At 35.5% G+C, this 9,779-nt stretch overlaps 1 pseudogene; it reads right to left on the bottom strand.

Moving 5' to 3' along the window:
* Positions 1-8,077: 8,077 nt before the first annotated feature.
* LOC148035382 (putative glucose-6-phosphate 1-epimerase pseudogene) lies at positions 8,078-8,947 on the bottom strand (annotated as a pseudogene).
* Between the last annotated feature and the right edge of the window lie 832 nt (positions 8,948-9,779).

Raw genomic sequence — 9,779 nt, 5'->3', positions numbered from 1 at the left:
AGAAATTAGAAGAATGATCAAAAAATGAAATCCATATATGAAACACGAGACAATGGCATACAACAATGAGTCACTAGCTGCATAGGCAATGGCACAAGCCCCCTCTCTCCAACAGAACTAGTAGGTGGTAGTGAATGACTCGAGAGGAGCTTGAATATGAAGAAAAAAAATATGCCATAAATAGAGTACGTCGAGACTAGCATAAAATGCCCAAATAGACATCATAATGGCCACAATAAAATGCCTAGAAGTGTTAGGTATAAAGTAGAACTAGAAATGTCAAACTCAAATTTTTTGGATACGTATGCTACAGAGTTGGAGAATGCAAATGAAATACTAGCACAAGGATTACAAGATACTCATGTCTTATCCGATCTTCAGGTGGATATAGACAACCAAGAGAAGCATAAAGAGAAGGCATTGGGATGATACTACCACTTTTCTTCCAAGGAAAAGTATGCATACAAGAGTATGATTCAAGGATATAGACATGCACAACATGATAAATGGACTACCATTTGATGCACAAAATAGTGTCTGGGGTTGTGTACATGATCGATCGGCTGAGTATGCAATGGTGTTTGACCCAAAAGTAAGATATGACTATAGGAGATGGCAATGGACAGGCTTCGCTAAACTAAACATGTCAAATTGTTTTAATTGGGAGAGGATTAATGATGATTGATGCATCTAATGTGGACTTGATACCTTAGAAAGGGTCCTACAAAATGTGGTTGAGATCCACTTTCCTATGCCTCCAAGATAGAGTTTGGAAGGTCAATGTTTGGCTTGGGCTGCATGCTGTAATGAATAGTTGCAGGCTGCTACGCATAAAATTTTAGGGCTTGATACCTTCAAAATTTGGTCCTAGGGTCTTCAAAAAAATTGTAGGTTACAAGTGGGGCTACAATTTTTCTTTTCAAAGCTTGGCGATCTAAGTTATCATTCAAAAGATAGGAGCTGTTTTCTATAGGGTGGTGTTGTAGGACAATTTTCTACACAGGATAAAACTAAATCTGATGAATGTAAATTATTACATGAGACATATGATTTGACAGAGACATTTAAAACTCACATGATGGTACCAAAGATAAGTATGAGGATTCAGATATGTGAGAAAAGCAATACATAAGAGGAAAATGCAGTGGAGAGCCTAGTGAAAGATGAGCAAATTGAAAGAGATGAAGAAGAGGAAGAGCTGAAAGAAAGTTCTCATGAAGTTAATGAACAAACCTATACTAATATGGCTACAACTCTAACTAGACATTGGAGTGAGGATTGAGACATTGGAAAATATTAAGCGGATCATTTTTGTTGGAATAACAACAAAAATCAATTTTGAAATGGAGTTTACAAGTGCCTTGGCCCAGAAAGGCCACTCTTCTTGTATTTGAGTTGGGACCTTACTGAACAAGAAATTGTACTTCAGATCTCATTGTTATACATAACAATAATTAGTGTAGTGAATTTGTTTTCAAATATACATAGAGGATTTTGGCATCAATTGATTTAGCTTCTATCTTATCTTTTCTCTTGCCCATTCTTAAGAACCCTTGCACTTTGTGGCTAAACACACATGTCTAACAATGTGCAAGCCAAAGTCTTTGAAGAGGACATACTCTTTTCCTCCATATAAAATTAAGCACATACAACTCTCTTTAATCTCCCCCAACATCATACATTAAGGTCTATGTAAAGGCTCTTTTCTCTCTTATGTTCTATGTATCCTACTAACATCTAAGCTTAAGCAGGAACCACATGAACATGTCAAGTAATATTAAGAAGACTAGAGTTTCATTGAATATGCAAGACACTTGCTGAATCTCCTTTTCTAGCCTCCACACTAAGCTCCTCATGGAAATAGACCAACGTGTTTGTAGTTATATAGGTGAGTTTCTTATAAAGGTAGACTCTTTTACTCCATCTATTGGACATATTACCATATGATAGTGCAAGGATGTTGTATGTATATATATGCAATTTATTCATTTGGATATAATTATTGGGAAAGGCCTGTAAAGCTTGATTATTATTTTACAAACCTTAAAGTAGGTTTCATGGAATAGTTGGAAAATATTAGGAAAAAAATATTGCATTCATAAAAAGAAAATAAGAGCTCAAAATTGCGATGCTTTTCAATGATTTTTGACTGCAAAGCCTTAATAAAAACTTGTAAATGAATCAATGGGGAAGATGCTCACCCATGCCTAGGGGGAGATTTTACCTAATCTTGTGCAATGTATGATTTTTCTATTTTCTTTCTCTCATACAATTTTTTGCTCTCTTCAAATTTTAGTTAACTTGTTCAATTGTATGATGAAGGACCTCAACAATGGTATCAAAGCAAGGTGATTGGTCTCTACATCAACATTAAAAGGGTAGGCATCCATTGATCATTGGAGTCATCTTCATCAACATATGAAGGCACCATCAATTTCCTACTAGAAAAGAGCTCTTTCTCATGGATTAAGACTTGGCCTCTCCTTCTACCCTTAGGTCCATAGAGCATGACATTTTTGGGATTAGCATATGAAAATCTAGAATTCAGAAAGAAGCCGTGGTATTGGAAGATAGAGTGGATTTTTATTATAGGGTAGAAGACTCTACTAGGTTTGTGTGGATTTGATTGCAACATTGTTACATTTTGAGACCACTACCAATTCGTCATCTAGCATGAAGCAAAAGGCTTGAGATTGTCTACCATCATCAACTAATGAGTTTTTAGCTTGAATTAGTTGAAGAATTTAACTTTAAACTAAGTCTATCTATGAATTTAAAGGGCCAATTTTGTCCAACTAAGCAGAGGTTGTTTACAATCAATACCTTCTTATAAAACAAGTTGATTACCATCTCTTGCTTTCCATATAATGTATATCATTAATCAAAGTAGACCTCCCTATTAATTTAGAGGAGGCTACTACATGCATGATAGCCCCACAACCCTTAAGAAATTCGATAGCCTATGCCATATCCATCATTTCTTTATAGAATCCCCTATCCTTACCATTGACATTTTCTCTAAGATCATAACTTACAACAATATATTTAAATACTCCCGAGGCTCATAACATAAAATCTTTGGAAACATTTAAAGGAAGTTTGAGTAACAATATAAATAAAATGATGAAGAAAACACAACAAAAATTCATAATGCATACATGTATTACCTTAAGGTTCTAAAACATCTCAAAAAAAGATTTGAGTACTTACATTTTGTCAATCTCTATAGGTCTTCAGTAAGAGACAAGATTTCAATCCCATATCTTCCCACACATGCACAAATTGATTATTAGTATAGAAAATCTAAATCAACTCTTCTATCTCTATATCACTTAGATTGCTTTTATATAATAACATGAAATTTTATGTAGATTTATCTTTTTCACTATTAGTGTTATCCACATCTAGTTCAGGGCCATAGATATTATATCTCTATGACTTGAGACATGAATACCTATTATAGTCTTGTTTTAAACAATGTCATTATTATACAATGATCTGATTCTTATGTATCCATTAAAGTGGTTTGTTAGAGTGAAATAAAAGATATCTAAAAGTCACAAAATGATGAACATTTTAAAACCACTCATAGTGGAATAAAAATACTATTTAAGTATTTTTTGAGAGTTTTCCATATGCCAAAGTGGTTTACTAGTGAGTCTTTAAATGCATTGTAGCTAATCAAGCATATTAATTAGAGAAAACAATCATGCTAATTTAACAAATGTTTTCTTTTCAATAAGAAAGACCTTATGACTATTAGATTTATGTTACCACCCTTCTTAGATCAAGGCATCGTAAGAGATCGTGTCACTTTATAAAGCCTCATTAAACTCTCCAATGGGAAACTTGTAATCCATGTTTGTATGGGATGTTTCCAACATGCTAGGAAACAAGAACACAACTTTGGAAGGGAAGTCCACCACTCATAACTTATCATCTTAATTGTGATGCTTTCATTTCTCCATGAAAAGAATCACATCGAATATGAAATAACAACATGCATATTTACCATGTCATAAAAGGATAAGAAATAGCTTGCAATCCACATGCATATGAACCAAGTAGATATTTGATAGCATCATCTAGCATAATGTGTATGCATAGTACAAATGAATATAATGCACAAATGTCATTGATGATGTTGTGATCTTAGTTCATATTGAGTGGTTTCTTGATAGACTTTTTGTTGCACTCAAAATTACACATTGGCTTCCATCGACTTATCAAGTAAATAAACATGCATGTTGTTCTCATTTCTTAGCGTACATAAAATATTTGACTCTTCATTATAAAGTGTTTCCAAATTCTTACATGTGGTTACTAGTTTCTTCCTAGCATGTGTCTCACACAAGTTTCACGATTGCAGACCTTGCTTGTTATACCACGACTCTTGTATCAAATTTTGGAAAAGGATGCTTATACTAGACTCTACCATTTCCTTGATGCAAGTATTTTCATACCCAGGTTTGGGAGCAACTATGGAGGTGGCATTTTTCTAATAGCTTTTGTTCTTATTAATTTAGGAACATTTAATATAATTAATACCTCCATGTTCTCAATCCTAGAAAAGGAGAATCCTTATTCAAGAGTTTAGGAACCAAATTCCACACAACAATACAAGATCTTATTTTATCTATTTTATTAATTTAATCTTGATCAAAATCTCTCTCTCTCTCTCTCTCTCTCTCTCCCCCCTAATGTATGTGTGTGTGTCTCAGAAAAGGAAGTCACTTGTTAATATGAGGACATTGGAACCTTCACATGAAAAATATGCCACCAAATACATTTTTTCTAACATAGGATATTGGAATCAATTAGAATAATTTGATGCAGTAAAATTAATGTACCATAATAATGTATAATAGGTCCAAATACAAAATAAAGAATAAGCATTTGTGCATTACATTCATGTGTAATACGCATACACATTATGCTAGATGATGCTATCAAATATCTAGGTGGTTCATCTACATGTGGATTTCAAGTTATTTCTTATCCTTTTATAACATGCTAAGTCAAGGTGATTAAAACTAATGTTGTTACTTCATATTGGATGTGATTTTTTTCATCGAGAAATAAAAGCATCAAAATTAACATGATAAGTTAGGAGTGGTGTACTTCCTTTCCAAAGTTTTATTCTTGCTTCCTAGCATGTTGTAAACATCTCATACAAACATGGGATTCTAAGCTTCCCATTGGAGAGTCTAATGAGGCTTTAGAAAATGACAGTGTCTTTTACGATGCCTTGGTCTAACAAGAGTGGTAACATAGATCTAGTAGTCACAAGGTCTTACTTATTGAAAAGAAAACATTGGTCAAATTAGCACTATTGTTTTCTCTAATTAATATGCTTGATTAGCTACTATCCATTTAAAGAGTCACTATCAAACCACATTGGCATATGGGAAACTCTTAAAGAAATAATTAAACATTAATTTTCTTCCATTATCAATGGTTTTAAATATTCATCATTTTGTGACTTTTAAATATATTTTATTTCACTCAAACAAACCACTTTCATAGATACATAAAAATCGCATCATTGTATAACAATGACATTAGTTAAAACAAGACTATAATAGCTAATGATGTCTCAAGTCATAGATATATAATATTTAAGTCATAGATAAATCTACATAGAGATTCAAGAATTGGCTTAGATTTTCTTTACTAATAATCAATTTGTGCAAGTGTGGGAAGATATGGGATTCACAAAATTTGAATTAGTATCAAATTTGTACTTACAAAATAATGCAACAAGACTCTAATGGGTTTGTGTGGATTTGATCGCATCATTGTTACATTTTGAGACCACTACCAATTCGTTGTCTTCGCTATCTAGCATGAAGCAAAAGATTTGAGATTGTCTATCATCATTAACCAATGATCTTCTAGCCTTGATTATTTGAAGAATTTAATGAAACTAAGCTTATCTGTGGCTTTAATGGAGCAATTTTTCCAACCTAATAGAGGTTTCTGAAGAGCAATGCCTTCTTATCATACAATTTGATCACCATCTCTTGCTTTCCATATAATGTATATCATTAATCAAAGTAATGTTGAGATGTAGAGAGACAAGATATGTAGAGATGCTCTGGGGAGAGAAGAGACACACCATATAAAACTTCATCATAAAAAGAAGAAGAAAACTATTGGATAGAGGCAGTAACTGAAAGTTCAATTGAGCTCTAAATATCCTTGCACAAAAGAATGGCATCTCCTATTACTAGGCCTTACACAAAAGGAATAGAAATGTCCAGCATACCATTCCTATAGGCTGTAAAAAGGTTTGACATTTGATGAAATGCATGTATTGTGCTGCAAGATTGAGCAGGAATTGTAATTGGAATTGAAGGAGTAGAAACTGCCACTAATGCAACAGCTCGTTTCACACACTTTCTTTGAATGATTAGAGGTGGGGGAGAATCATCATCCTCAATGATCACATCATCATCTTCATGAGGAGGAGGAGAAACCTCTGGAGGATAAACTAGAGGTAAAGGTACTTCCTTTGCCAGGGGCAGCATGCTTCAAGGATACATAAATGTACGATCCAAATCTGACATTATTCACATTTCCTATAGTAGCTCTAATGAAATGTTGATCCATATTTGCTAGGAGATAGGTACTCCAATCAATGGTAATACCTTTCAAGACCATACAAGAATTTGTGAACAACTCCTTGGAGAGGTGATGAGACAGGGTTTCGGCAGGCATAAACCTATCTTAAAGAAATTGGCACAACTACTTCCATAGCAAGTTGGAAATCATAGAGACACTGACCCTGCTGACGTGGTAATAACCTTCTTTGGATCCAAAACATCTAGAGACTGCTTCTATAAGAAAGAGCCTTCCCCAAACTCTCATGTGTCATAATAATAGTTATACCATAAATAGGACTAGACCTCTTATTGTAAGAGGTTAAAACTTGATCATAAATATCAGGATCATCTGGAACTAGCCGTAAGGAAATGCTCACAAACATAGATAATCCTGCTTTAGCAACGAGGTTTGAATCTAGCAGCAAAGAATAATCATGCAATACCAAAGACACATACTAGATTGGGGTAGGGGTTTGAGGCACCATTAAGATGGTTTACACACATAGATGGGCACAATGAATGCCTGCAAAAAAACAGGATAGGAACATATATGATATCAATCATAATAAACTCACATGAGTCAAACCACCCTTAGTAATCCACATCCTAGGAGGAATCTGGCATGACCTCTATATACATATGCGACCCAAAGCTTCATGTGATGTAGATAAACAGACACCATGAATCCCCATGTCAGGCAGAAAAGAAAAAGAAAAATACATATCATACCTTGACTCATCAACATGAGCAAAAAATGAACATAGAATCACATAAGAACTGATCATACTAACATGACACTCGAACTGTTTTACCATCATCACCACAAGAGGGACTAGATAAGACTCCAGTGTTCCCATGCCCACAAAGCACATTCAATAAATAGGAAAATATACAGTGTGAGGGGAAAGAAATATAATGAAGGATTCATTTTAATAAAATAAATAATGGGTGAAATTTTATTAGCTAATAATTCTTAAAAAGAAAATGACAATTCCTTATTATCATTTATTTAAAAATTATTTGTAACGGTACTTTTTGGGTAACCCAGACATTGAGTGTCTCTAAATGCACATTCATTTATTAAAAAATAATTGTAAATTGGGTGTTTTCTTGCCAACGCGTTGTCGAAGGGTTTGTGAAAGCAAAGTCGCGTCTTCAGAAGACCTTGATAAATTTCAGGATAAAAGATCGAACATATGAATAAACAAGATGAGAAAATAATGTCAGGACTCTGTTTTATTTCTGTCAATAAGAGTTTCAAGATTCAAGATGAAGAAATCCGAGCAACCTCTCGAATGCATAGATCATATATACATTTTAAAGAAAATTTCCAAAAGTATAGTCTTCATTGATGAATAAGAAAGTGGAAGATCATGGATAATTTTCTGATTCAAGTTCCATCATGATGACTATTTACTGATATTGAGATGGCTTACGGTTCCTAGATTATCATATGTTGCCTTTCAGTTCTTTCAGCCGTTAAAGGTCACAATCCATGTCCCAGCTGCTTTGGCACCTTCTACAACCGCAAGGCGGCTTTTGAAGCCACCAAATGCTGTTCCTTTCCAAACTTCACCTGGTTTAAGAGTAATTGGCTTTTCAATTGCTGCTGGCTCAACACAAATCATATGCTTATATTCGTCATCTCCATAATCAGCCATAGCTTTTGCTTTTCTTTCCCATGGGTTCCAAACAACAACATCTGGTAGCCCATCCTTTTTTAGTACAAATGTTCGTTTCTTTTCATGATCAATGATTGCAATCTTCGTTGGAGTGTTCAAATAGATTCTATCGACTTCACCCTCAAAAGCCAGAGCATCTCCTTGCTCTGTGAAGTGCTCTCGGTTTTGAAGGTTATCAAGATAATCTAGAGTTTCCAGTCCTTCAATTCGCACTTCACTGATATCTAAAACTGAGAAGTAAGTGTGCATAGCCACAGTAAAAGAGAAAGGCTTAGCATCAGTGTTGCGAACACGTGCAGTAAGTGTCAACTCTCCTTTAGGGCTTAAAGCAACTCGAAGGCGAAATTCAAAGCTATGATTCCAGAGTTTAAAATCTTCCTCACTAGGTCGGAGAATAAGGTCAATGACCGCTTTGTTGCTGCTTGTTGACAAGGGCAAGGGATTTGGATCTATACTCCAGAACCTGTTCCGAGTAAAACCATACTGTTTTGTTTGATCTAGATTGCTGAACTGAGGAAAACAGATGGGAATTCCACCTCAGATAGCCTTTGGAGGCTTGAAGATTGCCTTGCTGCTAACAAACAGCAATTCCTCTCCACGGTCATTTTTTTCCGCCTCCCATCTGCCTCTGCCCTTGAGGAACTTCACTCCCCTTTGCATCCGAGCTTTTTCCCCCCTTTTCGTCAACTCACTACTCCGAAAAAAACCTTCCCCCAAAGCGTGGCTCCCCTGTCCCAGAAAAAGCCCCTATCCCCCAAAAGATTGACCCAAATATGATCACTGATGATATTGACATATTGGCACGAACTTTATTTGTAGGTCCATCTCACGTAGCCTGCAACCAGGCACGCTTAAGCAGCAATCTGAATTGCTTCAACCAACCAATACGATTGACAGGTGCAATAGGGACTTTTATAATCTCGGTGGAATGAGACAAATCTACTCCATTTTCCCCCTGTAAATTGAGCTCATAACTCGCATGTGACTTCTGCCTAAATGCTTGAAGTAAATTATCCAGGTGTATGCGAGTGGACGTTTCATTTTCAGGTGAGCTGTAGTCTACAGAAATGAGGTCTGCAAAGAACTCAGCTGGATTTACATGCTGTGGGCATGGGTACCCAAGTTCAGTAAAGTAGGACAAGGCATAATCTTGGGCAGGGCCAGCATAAACAAGTGACCCTTCAGCTAGCAGTCGAGGTCATCAAATTTTGCATAAATTGAACCTCGAGGTTGATGTATTGAACAGACAACGGTATGCCCATCCTTGGCTAGGTTTTGTAAGGTTTCCATTACCCTTTCTGCCTGTTGTAAGCTCATCAGCAAATATTACTGAAGGGCTGGCAATTAACTCACAAGCAATTGACAGCCTCTTTTTCTCTCCTCCACTTATTCCATGCACTTTCGCATCACCTACACGACTATCTGAAGAAGACCCATTCGGTCTTGTATGGATGTCTGCAACAGCCCCATCCTCCATGCTCTCTGCCTCTAA

This window comes from Lygodium microphyllum, chromosome 6, assembly GCF_053477565.2.
Source record: "Lygodium microphyllum isolate KBCC chromosome 6, Lygodium_microphyllum_v1.1.10, whole genome shotgun sequence".
NCBI classification, from domain to species: Eukaryota; Viridiplantae; Streptophyta; class Polypodiopsida; order Schizaeales; family Lygodiaceae; genus Lygodium; species Lygodium microphyllum.
Note: the sequence above shows the minus strand (reverse complement) of the source record. Positions and strands in the feature narration are given on the sequence as shown.